The sequence below is a fragment of the Tamandua tetradactyla genome, chromosome 6 (assembly GCF_023851605.1).
Source record: "Tamandua tetradactyla isolate mTamTet1 chromosome 6, mTamTet1.pri, whole genome shotgun sequence".
NCBI lineage: Eukaryota > Metazoa > Chordata > Mammalia > Pilosa > Myrmecophagidae > Tamandua > Tamandua tetradactyla.
Window position 1 is genome coordinate 68,588,240 of NC_135332.1, and position 12,661 is coordinate 68,600,900.

General features: G+C 41.6%; 1 pseudogene; it reads right to left on the minus strand.

Moving 5' to 3' along the window:
• Positions 1-11,913, minus strand: part of LOC143686699 (threonylcarbamoyladenosine tRNA methylthiotransferase pseudogene) — a 43,515-nt pseudogene extending 31,602 nt beyond the window's left edge.
• Between the last annotated feature and the right edge of the window lie 748 nt (positions 11,914-12,661).

Below are 12,661 nucleotides of genomic sequence, written 5' to 3' on the forward strand. Positions count from 1 at the left end.
TCAAAAAAGAGGTGAGAGCCAATTTGGCATGTTCTGGATCCTGTCTTTTCTAGGGGGTGGGGAGTGAGCTTAAAAAGCTGAAGTTTTCATTATCTGCTTCAATTGCCAAATGGTATCTGCATTCCTGACCTCTGGAGGGGGCTGGGGGTGGGAATCTGTGTTTGGAGCCCTAGGAAGTCTTGGAGCATGAGATCGTGGAGCTCCATGGCGTCTGCTGGTCAATACCTAGTCCCAAAGTCCACTTTCAGAGGGGAAAGGAAGGATAGAAAAATTCATTGAGGACAGAGAAGTGCTTTGCAGATGCCATCCCTTTTTATTTTTTTAATATTGTGAAACTGATATCATGGCTCCATTTCTAGTATGGTAAGACAGAGGCACAGAAAGGTTAAATTTTTCAAGATCACAGTGAGAGATTTCTAACCTTCCCTTGGCTTCTGGTCATCATTCAGGACTCGTTTGAATTGTGCCATCTTTGGAGGTGCTTCTCTGACTAGGTAAAGGAGGCCTTGTCTGCCTCTTTACCTTCTAAGTCATTGTCTAGAATATTTTTCTATTCCGTGGTCTTCAGAGTACTCACCATTACTTAATATATTTTGTTTATTTATTAATTTTCTTGTTTATTTTCTGTCTGCCCTCAATAAAATATAAGCTCATAAACACCCCAATCAGCCTCCACCCCCTACCCCCACAAAAAAAAAAAGGACCTTGGCTTTCTGACTCATATGGTACCCTTAACACCCTGGAACACTCAGGTCAGTACGCAGTACTCTACAAATGTCTACTGAATTAATAAATGAATAAGTCCTGAAACAGGAGTTTAAAGTCACATCTGCAACTCGAAAGACCATGATCTTTCACACCAGAAGCCCAGAGATGTTTCCAAGTTCACGCGGATGGGCAGTGGTAGAGGAGAACTTCAGATCTCCTGAAACATTGCCTTTCAGACTACTGCTATCGCCAAAAAAGAGCAATGCATCCTGGCTGAAGAAGCTCTGATTAAGCACCGGGATCCAAGCACATTGTTTTCATTTCTTTGCAAGGGATCCACGGAAGAAGTCACATTACATTTAGCTGGAGGGGGGTTGAAATTAGACTCTTTCTGGGCTTGATGGAAGTGGCCCCCACTACGTCCAAGTGGTTCCTCCCATTGATCTTATTCAAAAAACAGTCCATTCCCACTGTCTTATTCAGAGAAAGGGGTAAGAATGCTATTCTTCCTGCCAGGTTTTATCCCAGACTCTTCCCCCAAGACTGGTGAAATGCACAGCTGTTACTAATCTCTCCTGCTCAGGTCTTCCCTGATATTTTATCTGTGATGCTCCTAAACCACTCATTTCCTGGATTGCCTTGTAATTATTTCAGCCTTATCTCTCCTGCAGCCCTGTTACCTTCTCATGGGTATTGACAAAGCCTTAGTCACCTGCGTGCGTGCCATAAACTTAAAGCAGACCTTCCAAGTGCTGAATGAATGAACAAATGAATGAATGAACAAGAAGCCAGGCAAAGATGAACTTGTAAAGGACTTGAGGAGAGCTAGAGATGATGATTTACTCTTTCTCAGGAAGTTATTTCAGGACTACATCCTGATGAAGCATTCAAAACATATGCCAAGGCATATGGATAGTGTTCAATCAATGCTTTTAAAAGAAAGGATGGAGTTGACCTATTGTTCTACAGCTCTGGTTGATGTGGGGCCTCATCTGAAAAAGAGACCATTAGGAAAATCTGTTTTTGGAGTGATTTTTCCTATGATGTGGAGGTTCTACTTGGAATGCTAGATTTGCTTGTCCCATATGGGTCTTTGGGGTTTTACCCCTTGGAACCAAATGAGATTTAACTTCTCTAAAGGGTGAATCGCTCATTAAGACAATACTCATTCCTCTCCACATTACCATGTAATTCCTTTGCCCGAAGAAATCAGAGGACTGCCTTGGAGGCCTAAGGGGTCACCTTCCATGGCTTTGGTCTTAGTATGAAGAACTTCAAGACAGAACGTATTCAATGGCAGAATGGAAAACCAGATTGTCCCTAAGCCTAAACATTGTGTTTAAATCTTATGCATCTTAGAGTAGCAGTTCTCAAAACATGGTCTTCCCACCAGCAGCATCACTGTCATCTGGGAACTCGAAAGAAATGCAAATTCTTGGGCCCTGCCCCAGACTTACTGAGTCAGAAACTCTGGAGATAGGCCCAGGTTTCAGATTCATGAAAACCACCATCCTAGAAGACACCTAGAATATACCTCTTGCAAATTGCTCTGCCACGAGTTTCCATTCTTTTGCCTGGTTTCTCAATTAAGACTTACATCAATAAGAATTTGCCATTTACAATTCCTCTTCATTAGCACTGATGTTTCATATTTATAAGCACATCATGAGGTCTGCAGGGTAGCTATCAGGATCCCCATTTCATTGGTGAAAATCTGAGATTCGTGGAGGCTAAATGTCTTGTCCAACATCATATGCTTAAGAAATGATAGCACACTGGGACTATAAATTGGATTTTCTGAACTTTGTTCCAGAGCCTTCCCTCCACTTCACTTTACAGTTCCACTCTTTGTAGATTCTTTCTTTCACAATGTCTTCTCTACTTATTTGGTTTATGTTGAGCTTTTCTGCTTTTGTCGAAACTGGACGTTTGTTTCCATGGACTCTGATTTGGAGTCCCTTATTCCAAAACTCTTCACTCTATGTCTAGCCGTATGCTTTCAGAAGCATTATCCTGCTACTTTGAAGAGACAGAACAATGCTTCTCAAACTTTAGCATCCATACCAGTCAACCGGATAACCAGTTAGAATGCATGCTCTGATTCAGGAACTGTGGGTGGGATTGAAATTCTGCAAGTCCAGCAGCAGCCAGCTCTCCACACTTTGAGAACCAAGAAAGTAGGAAGCTTTGCTGTTTTTGTTTATACTGTCTTTCTCCCTGAAGACACTGAAAGTTCTTCTTGGGCAGGATCATGTGTTGCTCACCTTTGTTTTCCTGAGTATAGTGATAAGCTTATGAGAGGGAAGCAAGGAGGGAAAGAAGGAGAGAAGGAAAGCATCTTTTCCAATGGCATCCTTCTTTTTGAGTAGAGAATTGAGAAGATAAATTGTTCACTTCCAGCTTCTTCTACTTCAGTGTGTTCAAAACTCAACACTGAAGCCCCTTTGTCCAGATGGGGAGGTTTGTGGTTGCTGAGTGTCTAGCTTGTATATGACATGCTGTTTGTATATGAAATGTTTGTGGAACGTCTCTTAATATGGAAAAAATACTAGGTTTGGGGCCTTTCTGCATTGCCAGAGTCCCTTTAAGGAGCCTAACAAAAGCCAAGGAATCTGATTGGGTAGGTTTGGTGTCTGTCTAACATTAGCATTTAGGAGATAATCTTCTTACGGCCATAAATACTAAGTCTAAGTACTTTGGCAGACAACGCTGCCTGTGAATCTTGTAAAAAAAATATAATGGCCATCTGGCAGAAACTATTGACATTGTCAGAAGGAAAGGGGAGATGGACAGTTACGTTGAAGTCGGTTTTACAATTCCTCCCATGCAGAGCAAAGGGTGTTGCTTGACAGCCAGACACAGGGCAGCCAAAACCCTGTCACTGTTTAGAAATCTTTTAAGACCATTGGTGAGGGTTTCCCTTTCTATGCAGGAGATAAGCAGAACCCTAGTATTATTGTGTGGCACCTGTAGAAATATGGTACAGATGTGTTGGAGATTGAATCATGTTCTCCCAAAAGAGATTTTCAAGTCCTAGCCCCTGGTGCTGCAGGTGTAAGCTCTTTGTAAATGGGATACTCCAAGATCTGCCAAGATAAGGCCAAACTGAATTAGAACCTTAACTCATAGGATCAGAGTCCTTATAAGGAGAGGCAGTTTGGACATGTTAGTAGGAGTAAGAGGAGTGAGGCAGAGACAGAAGGAGACAGATGGCCATAAGACAGAAGCAGACACTGCACAGGGTTGCCTCTAAAGCAAAGGCTGAGTGAGAATAGAGGAGCACCATCTGTACCTCTAATTTCCCCCCTTGATTACTGGTATAAATTCACATGGCTGAATGTACCACTCTCTTGGGCACTCTGTGTCTCTGCACACATTATTGTTCAGTCTAGAACACCGTTATGCCCCCTTCTCTAAGCTCCCATTCACCCTTCAAAACTTACCTAAGCATTGCTTAAGAATCCCCTTCCACCTGAATACCCCTTTCACACCTAGATCAGCACCCTATGCCTTGCAACATGCTACATTAGTTTTTATTGTCTCATGGTACCAAATATATATGACATAAAATTTCCATCATAAGCATTATTTAAGGGTATTATTTCACTGACTTTAATTGCATTCACTACGTTGTGTACTACCATCACCAAAACTTTTTCAGCACCCCAAATAGAAGCCCTGAACCTATTAAATGCATGCTGTATATTTTGATTTTGTCTACATCTCCCCTACTGGGCTCATTTCCTCCATCTCCTCATAACCTCCTCTTTAATTTCTTTGTCTTGGAGCCTAGTAAAATGCCAGGCACATAGTAGGTATTCAACAATTTGTAAATAACTCAGTGTATCATAATAGGTATCTGTCTATAACTATATCCAGTGAAAGTCAAGGCCATTCTTCTCAGGGGGGCAGTGAAATATGTGTAGAGCCCAATTCCTGCTTTCAAATTTAACATGTCTAATGCCACATGCACAGGAGTAAAAGGGAAGGGTTCCCAAGTCCTAACAATGTCAGATTTCCCTCTAGAACAAAGCCTGGAAACTACTGTTCCCACATGTCACCTTCACCAAAGCCACAAGTATTAGAAAAGCCATTGGGGTATCTTAATCATAGATTTCCCTTAGGGGTCGTTATAGGGTGAAAAAATGCTTTGAAATCAGAGCTCTCAATCATGCAAGACTGTCTCAGACTGAATTCTTCCAGATCTTGAGATAAGCATCTAAAGGTAAGTGGTTTATTTGGGAGTGATCCAGGATGTGCTGTCAGGGGAGTAAGGAAGTGAGACAAGGAAGGAAGAGAAGCTAGCAACAGTGTGATGACGAGTAGGTCACAACTCCAGGCATCTGGGACTTATTCTCACTGGGACCTCCAGTAGACAGTGGGACACATCCCCCAGGCTTGTCTTACACTAAGTGCAAGGAAGCTAGCATATTATGCTCATAGTTTGTTTTTCCATCCACCAGTTGATGGACATGTTTCCAGTTCTGGGCTATTATTTTTAAAGCTGCTATGAACATTCACGTGTTTGTGTGTACATATGTTTTCATTTTTTCTTGGGTAGACACCCCGGGGTGGAATTGCTGGTGGAATGGTAAGCGTATATTTAACTTTATGAACTGTTTTCCAAAGTGGCGATACTATTTTACATTCCTACCAGCAATGTATGAGTGTCCGAGTATTACTCAAAAAAATTCAGACTGCATGTAGGGGATTGAATCACACCCCCGAAAATAGACATGTCCAGGCCCCAACCCCTGGTCCCTTAGGTGTAAATCCATTTGTAAATAGGGTTAAAGTGTGCCCAAACTGAATGAAGGTGGGCCTGAATTCAATATTGCTGAAGTCCTTATAATCAAGGGAAATTAGAGCTGGAAGGAGAAGTCACGGTGGCAGCCAGAAGCTGGAAACCAACGAAATCAGGAAGAGAAAGGAGAAGACGCCGACATGTAGGCTTCAGAAAAGCTCAGAAAGCCAAGGATTGCTGGCCAGCCAGAAGATACAGAAAGAAGTTACCTCGCCTCTCGCCTCTGAAACCATGAGCCAAGAGATTCCTGTTGTCAGGCCAACCTACTGTATGGTATTTGTTTCAGGAGTTAAGAAACTAAAACACTCTGGCTCACTTTTATATTTTAACAGTGCCTTTTGAAAAGCAAAAGAGTTTCAACTGTGATGAAGTCCTACTTCTCAATTCATTTTTTATATTATTTGTGCCACTTGTGATCCAAGAAGGCTTTATGTAGCCCAGCATCACATGCATTTTCTCCTATGTCTTGTTTCTAAAAATTCTGGTTTTACTTCTTTCATTTATTTCTAGATCCACGTTGTTCACTTTAAGTATGATGTGAGATCATGGTTATGGTTTGCTCCATTGTTTGCGTATGGATAGCCAATTGTTCCAGCACCATTTGACCACTTTCCCCCATTGAATTACCTTGACAATTTTATTTAAAATCAACTACCTATGTTTGAGTGTATTTCTGAATTCTGTTCTGTTTAAGTGATCTATAGTTCTACCCTTGCACCAATTGCCCACACTTCTTTGATTATTCTAGCTTTAGAACAGATATTGAAATCAAGTAGTGTAAAGTCCTTCAACTTTGTTACCTTTCAGAATTTTTTGGCTATTCTGGGTCCTTTGCATTTTCATATAAAATGTAGAATCGGCATGTCATTTTCTGGGAAGAAAACCCAACCTGATATAACTTTAATTTGGGATTGTGTGGAACGTTTATGTCAATTTTATATAAAATTTACTATCTTAATAATATTGACTCTTCTAATTCATATCTTCTTATTTTCTCTCAGAAATACTTTTGGTGTATAGGTCTTCAACATATTTTGTTAAATTTACCTTTCAGTGTTTCACATTTTTATTCTATTTTAAATAGTATTGCTTTTTATTTCAATTTCAAATTTGACATATATTTGTAAAATGTATTATTCTTAGATTACCTGTATTTTATTTATGTGCTTATGTACACAAAGCTTATTTTCTTAATTATTGTCTTACTTCACAAAGATTTTAAGAAAGCATACAAGAACACACAAAATAAAAACTAGAAGAAGGAGAGAGTGGAAAGCAACACAGAGTAGAGCCAGACATGAAGCTAATGCAGATATTTATTTACAGTTCTTGTTTGTTTGCTTTCCAGATATCAGTGTGAAAACTGAAGTCTCATTATTACAGAATTTAGAGTTTCCTTAAGTGGCAAATAAACCAATCACTCCAGAAAAACATCAGCCTGTTTCTTATACATTTCTCCAGAAGGTCCTCAAAAACAGGATGTAACATGCTTTATGAAATAGTGCAATATACCAAATAAGGTCCTCAACAATGTCCCAATAGAAATTATGCTGAATTTTGGTGTGCTGTTTGTTATGGCACCTGAAATATAGAATGGTAGTGAGAAAAAAATAAAAACTATCTCAGAGGCATTTACAGATGCCCACAAGTTTTGTAATTGAACTTGAAATCATTTAAATGAGGGATGTAATCTCCTGTTTAGCCACAGATATCACCACTTACCTCTGGGTGCTTCATCTCGCTTTCCTAGATGTGTTTCAGACATTTGTATCACTTGCCAGCCTTCTAGAAACCTTTGAGTTTTAGATCTTTGATGGATACACATATTATGGATGGGAACAATGGTTTCCTCTAGAGTTATGCTATACACCATCTGTACAGTCCTGTGCAAAGGCCCTGTGTCTTAGAGGACTGCCTAGTGTAGACATCCTTTAAACCCTCCTCCTCTAATTCTTAGTTGAATCTTTGACATAGATCTGGGGCAATGAGTTCAAGATATTCCTCCTTGGCAAATTCCTAGAGCACGCTTATTACACGTCATTAATTTACATAGAAACCTTATACGTTTGCACACAACCAAGCTGAGGGCAGATTTAAAATACTTTTCAAAATCTATACTGCTCCATACTTCTTTATATTAAAAAAATCCTTTATCTACGGTAGTGCAACAGTGGTTCAGTAGTAGAATTCTCTCCTGCCATGCTGAAGACCCAGGTTCAATTCCTGGAGTCTGCCTGTGCAAAAAAAAAAAAAAAAAAAAAAATCCTTTATCTAGCCATGGGGATGAGTGAGGTGGGAAGGATGAATAACAGGATTGAAAACATTATCACTCCCATAGGTACATCAAATGAAGATCAGAAGGAATATGCCAGAGGAGAACACTGAGTTAGACCTGCCCTGTGTCTTCAGGAAAATGGGGATTAAACAGCACTGTACTAAAATTCTTTTTTATTATCAGGGTATTTTAAGCCAACAGATATGGGAGGAGTAAGGATAGAGAGAAGCAATTGAAAAATGACTTGGAGAAGGGGTTTGGAGAATGAGGAATCAAGAGCAACCCTGGCAAGGACACAGATGCAGAAAACCAAAAAATTGATAGAGAACAGAGAGAAGGGATTGAGCCACAGAGCTTAGTCTGTCTTTTCTACATATGGATGAAAAGCAGAGGTTTTAGTTCATGCCAGTCATAACTCACCAACCCTAGCAATTAATATCTAACCAGGTAATCTACAGTTAATAAACTCGGCATCTTTGTGGTTGGCTGGTTGACAAAGCCTCCTCTTTAACTCTTAGATTACTTGCTTGCCATGTCACGAGCAGTCCCTTGGAGAGGAGCACCTGGTGAGAAATCAAGGCCTTCTGCCATCAGCTGTTGGAGAAAAGCATGGTAGAAGCAGATCATCTGGCCTTAGTCAAGCCTTCATATGTTGCAACCCCAGCTGACATGTTCACTACAAGTTCATGAAAGAACTCTGAGCCAGAAACACCCAGCTAAGCCGCCTCTGGATCCCTGGCCCTCAGAAACTGTGTGAGGTAATTTTGAGCTAATGTGTTACATAGCAATACAGATTTTGGTCCCAAGTTACTATTTATTTAGTGCTGATTCATGCCAGGCTTTTTACTGAGAACTATGTAAGTATTATCTTACTTAATCCTCATATAACACTATGGGGAAGGAAACCTTATTGGACCATTTAACAAGTGAGGAAACTGAGGATGAGAAGCAAGTTATGTCAAGTCAAGCCCAGGGAATGTGATTTCAAACTATGGGCTTTTATCATTTTGCTGCTCATGTATTATGTCGTAGTTTTCTCTCTCCCAACTAGATCATGCCAAGGATTCTTTATGATTCTTCAGTGGGAGTGATACTGCCTCCATGAAGGTAAAAATTGGTTTTATCTTTGGGGGGGGGAGGGGGAGGCATGAAAAAAATCTTAGGTTTGTGGTTCTTCAAGGCTCAACTCTACCCAGCAGGATCATATTCTTTATAAATTAATTTCTTTTGTTAGAGAGAATTTAAGGTAAATTAAGTTTTTCTCTTTAAGGGGGCAATAATGAAAAAAAAGAGTGGAGAAACCCTGTAGCATGACAAAAACCCATCTCAGGTGTCTTCTCTATGGCCTATAATCTTGAAAAGAAATGTTCCTAATACATAGTAGGTGCTCAATTAATGGTGATTTATAAATTCTGGTATATGAGGTTCAAAGCTGTACCATGAGAGCACCAGCTATAGAAATAAATAAGTGAGTGAAGTTTAAGAGATATTCTGGGCCCTGGAAAGCCACAGCAAACTGATTCCTCTGCAGAGACCGAAGGCAGGGGCACTGCTTGTAAAAAGCTATAAACGAAAGGTTGGAGGTGGCAGGCATGAATACCACCTGTCAGTAAGCAGGATGGAAAATATTAGTTTACATTCTTCCATTCCCTGGCGACTGACCTTATTATGCCTGAGCAAAATGCCTTGCCATACTTGCTAATCTGTGGATTTCTAAAAGTAAGATAATTAGTCCAGACAGCTAGACTTGAAGTGAAATGCACTTAAGTTTTCCAGGACTTAAAGCAGGTGTTGAGGGGCTTACAACCCAGACCTGACCCTCTCTTGCCTGGGCCTGGGGGGAACTGGATGGCTCATTTTTTCAGTCTGCATGTTCTGTTGGCACATGCACCCTTGATAACCAAATGGAGGTCTGCACTCCAGTATGATGTCGGCAGGAAAATGGTGGCTGACACTTGAGCTCCCCTTCCCATCATTCCCTTTGAAGCATGTGGATAAGTTCAAGGCTATAGAAATTTTGTAAGGATGCTAATGGAGGTTTGGGGGTGGCTGAGAGAGCTGCCCAGGTCGACCAGCTGTCTAACAGCAGTCTGGGTTCGATGGACCCCGAACTCTCCCCAACACCCTGCAGTGTCTCCACGGGAAGGTCTGCTCTTTGCCGCTCTTCTCTCCCGGGCAGTGGGCAAGGAGCCTAGTTGTTTCCCTGCCGTAAGGTTTGTGGCTTCTCTCTTCCCTCCCCACCCGCTTTCTGTCTGGTTTGAGTTTACTATGAAAACACGCCCAGCCAAATTACTTGTCTGCAGACAATTTCGCTGGTCTCCCTGGATCCACAAGAGAGCTGCTAATGATTACCTTCCTGCCCGTACTTAGCTCATCCCCAGAAGGGAACCCCTCATTATCATTCTCTGACTGCAGCCGGGACTGTCTGGAAACAGTCAATCAGGATTCCAGTGGAGCTGGAGTCCAGAATCTTCCGTTGGGTCAGATCTCCCCGAGGGGCAGCGAACAGGCCGCAGACCTGTGGGCCTGGGACTGGGCTTGTCAGAGCTAGGGGGTAGGAGGTGAGGAGATGGGGGGCACATTTGTTTGTAGATGACTTCCTACAGCTATGTAATGTTGGGGACCCCTTGTTTACAAAGCAGAAAAATATTGCTTTCCCTAGGAGTGCCTCTCACTCAGCTTACTGTGATGGGTTTGATTTGCTATTTGCTATTTAGTGTAGAACATAGGGGAGAGTTAAAACTTTAAATTATTAGCACAAAATTTACCATTTATCCTTATATTGAACAATGCCAGCTCTACATGCAAATACAAGGATGCTTAACTCATATGTGGAATTACCAAAATGACACACATTGTTTTTTGTAGCTTGGACATGTCTAAATATTTTGTTCTTACCAGATCAGGGGAACACTTCACAAACTAGCTCAATTGTTTTTATTCTGCTTCTTGATACCTACACATTCTACCACACTCTACCTTCAGCTTACTAATGAGAAAGGAACGACTGAATGGAAAAGAAAAGATGGGCTGCCTATTTGTCTCATTCGTTCTGTGTCATCATATTCAACCTAAGTGGTTGCCTAATAACATAGGGAAGAACACAGGTAAGACAGAATATTATAGGTTCCGAGTACGTTACAGCACTGATTCCTGGGCCCCACCACAGCCAAGTCTGGAATTTACATTTCCAACAAGCTTGAGGTGTTGTGGATGCTGTAGCTCCAGAGTCCACAACTTGTGGTGCATTGAAGTATGTTCAATGTCTTGACGGACAGCACTCCCTCATTCCAAGGGCATCTTCTCAAAATAAGAGAGCTGGATGTGCCCTTCAAGAGGCTGCCCACTGCTCCCTCAGGCCTGATGATGTGTCAAATGATTGCACAGCTGTGTGCACCCCTCACTCCCCTTTCATTATTATAGTGAGTCCCAGGGGCTAAAACAATATTATTGCTGTATCCATGACAAGAAATCAGACACTCGGTGCTATGACTTGAATTGTGTCCCCCAAAAGAACATGTTCAAGTCCTAACTTCTGGACCCAAGAATGAGTACTAATTCATAAAACAAATCTGGAAATGTTATCAGTTAAGACAAGGCCAAACTGGATTAGGGTGGATCCTAAATCAATATGACCGATGTCCTTATAAAAGAGAGGAAAACTGTGCATAGACAGATAGAGACAGAAAGAAGGTCATGTGATAGAGGCAGAAATTGAGTTAGGACACCACGTCCCAGAGAATGTCATGGTTTGCTGGCCACCCGTCAGAAGCCAGATAAATGGAACAGATTCTCCCCTTTAAGTGGGAACATGGCCCTGCTGGCACCTTGCTTTTAGACTTCCAGCCTCCGAAACAATGAGACAATAAGTTCCTTTTGCTTAAGCCAGCTAGTCTGCGGGGCTTTGTTATAGTAGCCCTGCAAACTCAGACACCCAGAGAGCCCTTGGATGGTGGTTTAACTGCAGCTCTCCATACCAAGTGGTCTTCCCGTGTCCTGATGTGCCGACACAGCAGCCAGTTGGAAGTCGCCTATAGGACCCTGATGATAGGGTCTGTGGGACCACATAGGGCACTGACGTATTGAGAATTCTCCATGGCAACCACTGGGCCCAGGCCACTATCATCTCCCAACTAGGTCACTACAGTCACCTCCGAACTAGTTCCTCTGCTTCTGTTCCCCACCCTTGCCCCTCACCCCCATAATTTCCTTGCAACACAGCACAGAATATTTCACTTCTCTGCTCAAAATACTCCGGTGGCTCACATGGTTTGTGCACCCCATACACACACTACACAGTTATCTCTCTGGTTCACTTCTCACCACTCTCTCCTCCTTTTCTTTGCTCAGGCCACACCAATTGCCATGCTGTTCATCAAATCTGCCAGACAGAGCCTGCTTGGCCTTTGGAATGGACATCCTCTTTGCCTAAACCCCCTTAACCCACCCATCACTCATTTCCTTTAAGTCTTTGCTCAAATGTTGCCTTCTCAATGAGGCCCAACCCATTTTTTTTTTAAATTTACAATAGGATGACTGTCTATCATCCTAGATGTCATGTCCTGCTACACATCCCAGTAACCACACTCAAATGTTTTCCCACAGCTCTTCCCACTTCTCAACATAGTATATAATTTGCATTAATTATGTTTATTGGCTAGTATTTGTTTTCTCTCATTAAAGTATAAGCTCCATGGGGAGAAGGATTTTCTTCTTTAATTATTTATTTTATTCATTGACATACCCCAAACACCTCTTTGCCTGCTATACAAAATAATATGCGTGTGTCAGCAAATATTTGAGAACTGCTGCTGCTAGACTTTGCAAAAAGAAAGATGTTGAAGGGCTAGTAGGAGAATTTGCTGCTCTCTTGA